Raw genomic sequence first — 4,027 nt, 5'->3', positions numbered from 1 at the left:
AAGAACAGGAGTACTTGTGGCACCTTAGAGACTAACAAATTTATTAGAGCATAAGCTTTCGTGGACTGAAGTGGGCTGTAGTCCACGAAAGCTTATGCTCTAATAAATTTGTTAGTCTCTAAGGTGCCACAAGTACTCCTGTTCATCTTTGTGCTGCAAGAGTTAGGGGATCTCAAGTGGAGAATTCCCCATTCCAGAAAAGATATGGGGAGATGGATAGGTTACTAAAAAGTGAGAACCTGAACTCAGTTCAGGTTAAGGGCAATTTATCTTTAACAATTTGACTGTGGGTGGGGTGCATGTATTTGCATGTCCTGGTGTGATTTGTAGCAGTTATATTTTACTGAAATGAGAAGGGGCGGGGGGGAAGAAACTGCTTTTTCCCTATTTTCCAGCAATGCTCACTTTTCTTCCTCCCCCACAGCCTGAAGGAGGCCAACTTTGCAGATATTATGGCCACAATTTTCTGCTTCTGTCCCTGCAACTTTAGTTTTCTGTTAATGAACCATAAGTGAGTCCAGTCAGCTTTATTCAATTTGCTCTTTCAGAATTCCATGTTTATTCACTTATCTCTTAGAATACAGACATACTGTATTAAATTCCCCGAGTATCTAAAAATAGGACGATTTATTGATTTTTTCCATAAATGCATCTAAATACACTTAAATAGATATGAGCCTGAACCAAATTCCCAGATCCAAACACAAACGTTGGAGACATCAAAATTAAATTCTAGATGTAATGTTTAATGACAACTGTCATACATAATAAAGGCCACAATGTTCTAGTATCTTACTTTTTTCTGTTCCACTGTAATGAGATTTACACATTCCTATTCCTCTACTCACACGGAGTAATATCTACTGCCACAAATGGTCCCACTTCTTTAGTGGGAACATGAGTGGAGTAAGGAGCGACTCAACACAAATAAGGAAATTGGAATCAAGCCAACTGAGAACTATCGGAGTTGTTCTTCCTTTCCTCCTGCTATGTCCATTTCTAGGTCTGCCCACTCTGGGCATGATCCAAAAACCACTAAGTCAATGGAAAGAACCCATTTGACTTCCATGGGTTATAGCTGGAACCCTAAATACACAATGTATTGGGTATCAGATCCCTTACTCATCACAGCTCAGAGAGATTGTAATCCACAGGTGAATGTGCATTACAGGTTCCCCTCTGTGCTGATCCACAGAGGATACAAGTTTGTTACAACCCCTGGCCATAGAGCCTTGGCTCCATGCTTTGTGTATGTGTTTGCCACAAGGATGGCAATCACGGGATCAAAAAAGGAAAAAACTATTTGTATTCCCCACAACTATGACACTTGGACTTTGTGGAAATAATACAATAATAAAATGCTGTATATATAGCAGAACCTAGACTACCCCAAATGCCTTCTCATAGGAAACAACTTTAGGTCTCCCAACATTACTAATTACATCGAAAATTCCTTCAGTTATCTAAAAACCTTGATTATTCAAACTTATTCTCCATCTACTGCCCCCCCCCCCCCACTCCACCCGCTTCATGACATTCCACTAATTCAGGTTGTACAGTATTGCCAACCTTTAAAAACAGCCCGATTCCTGACAGATGTTGAGCATCCATAAGTACAGTGGACAACCCCCAGTCTTACACAAAAGGCATCCTTAATGGCCAAGCGGACTAGAGCAGATGGGACCTCAGTTTTTTCTCTCTCTCCCAAAAGAGAGACAGACAGAAATATAACTTGATTTATCTATCTGAACAAGACAAAGTGCAGAGCTGGTCCTGTGGCTATTTGAACAGATATGCCAAAAAGCTCACTCTCAGGGAGGGAAGGAGTTAATCCAAAATGGGAGTATTTCTTAGGCAGATTTTAAAGCTGTGTGTTAAAGCAGTGGCTCTGAACCTTTCCAGACTACTGTACAGTACCCTCTTCAGGAGTCTGTACTGTCTTTCACCTCACTTAAAAACTACTTACTTACAAAATTGGACATAAAAATACTAAAGTGTCACAGCACACTATTACTGAAAATGCTGACTTGTTTTTGCCATATAATTGATAAAAAAAATCAATTGGAATATAAACATTGTACTTGCATTTCAGTGTACAGTATATAGAGCAGTATAAACAAGTCATTGTCTGCATGAAATGTTAATTCATACTGACTTGCTAATACTTTTTATGTAGCCAGTTGTAAAACTAGACAAATATCTAGATGAGTTGATGTACCCCTGGTTGAGAACCACTGTGATAAAGGTTGTTGTAGTCTGATTCAATGAGACATTTTAAATCTCACTTATTTCTCATTGTCACTCGCATATTGACTGCTGTAGGAGTATAGTCAGTCTTCTTTTCTTGTTGCAGATAAGTGTAGGTACTGCAAAACGAATGCCTAATCCGCTAAAACCAATATCCTGGTTTAGGCCCAAATTAGGGTGACCAGATGTCCCATTTTTATAGGATCAGTTCCCTTTTTGGGGACTTTTTCTTATATAGGCACCTATTACCCCCCACCCCCTGTCCTGTTTTTTTACAGTTGCTATCTGGTCACCCTAGGCCCAAATAGAGTTCTGTGAATTCAGATGCTTTCACCTGCACTGAATCCCATTACTTCATGGGCACAGTGGGGCTCCAGGGATGCACAAAGATCCCCATTGAAGCAATTAAGTTAATAGGGCTTGATTCAGGCCCAGTGTTCCACCCTAACAGAGCCCTACAGGATCAGGGATTTGGTAATCAATATATGACAGAACTAGGAATTTTTCTGAAGCGTTACAATCAACTAAAAAACAACCACCACCACCTTCTGTTATGTAGTTGTTGTAGGAATATCACCCAAAAGGACTACAAGGTCTCATGCAACAAAAGAGAAGAGATAAATCATTTTTTAAATAGGAAAAAAAATGTAAACCTCCCAAATTGGCAGATAGACTCAGGAAGAGAGACAATAAGGAACATACCCCATACTTTTGAAATTGACTAGATTTCAAGTTGCCAGTGCCCCTCTAAATTACTATTTTTCCTCTTATGCTGCACACAATAGGGATTCACTGAAATTTTTAGTAGACAACAATACGTCTGATTCACTTAGGGGATGATCATTACTCCAACATAGTATTTCAGTCTTAAATATTGGAAATCATGTATACTGTAATTCAAGCAGTGTAAGTTCCTGTGTGTGGCACTTCACCCTGTGAATAGATCAGGGATATGAGAGAGAGAGCACACGCACTTGGCAGGTAAAGTCAAAATATGGCTGTTAAATATCAATCATTACACTTGTCACAAGAATAAGTGGCCACTGCAAAAAGGGTACTGGATTATTAGCTAATGAGGGGCAAAAAGAAAAACCATACAACCCCTCCCCACCCTTATCAATTGCCTCTCTCACAGTATTTGATTGTTTTTCTCTAAACCCCAAGCCCTGGAGTTAAGTGATTTTGAGATCTGAGATTTCAGGGTTTTTTTAGTTAAATTATTAATTAATTATTATTATTATTAACATAAGCATCTTGCCTTCCAGGCGGCAGAGAAAAGCTTGGGAATGACCCTGTGAGCGCTGAGGGCTCAAAACCCAGAGGCAAATAAAGAGACCCCAACTTAAAAAAAAACAAATCTCGTGATCTCAGTGGGCAGCCCCTGTCCGGTGCTCACGGCTCCCCGCGGCACTGGCTTTAGCGCGCGGTCCCCGGCAGCGCCACTGCGCACGGAGGAAAGCGGCTCTCCCGGGAGGGCGCCGCGGCGCGGCCACCGTAACGAGGGCGCTACGCCGGGACTGGGACCCCGGCGACTCTCCCCGGGGCTCGGGCGGCTCTGCCCGGGGGAAGGGGTTACAGGACAGTCGCGGATCCCCGCACAAGGCGGCAGCAGCGGCGCGGACAGCTGGGCAGGGCTGAGGGCTGCTCCCCAACCCCGTGGGCCTAGGCCACAGCAACGCCCGTGCACCTGCTACGCACGCTGACCTCCCCATCATGGCGCCGGAGACCCCACCACCCGCCCATTCGCGCTTGACGGCCCTGTCGCAAACATTCTGGCTGT

This window comes from Trachemys scripta, chromosome 7, assembly GCF_013100865.1.
Source record: "Trachemys scripta elegans isolate TJP31775 chromosome 7, CAS_Tse_1.0, whole genome shotgun sequence".
NCBI classification, from domain to species: domain Eukaryota; kingdom Metazoa; phylum Chordata; order Testudines; family Emydidae; genus Trachemys; species Trachemys scripta.
Note: the sequence above shows the minus strand (reverse complement) of the source record.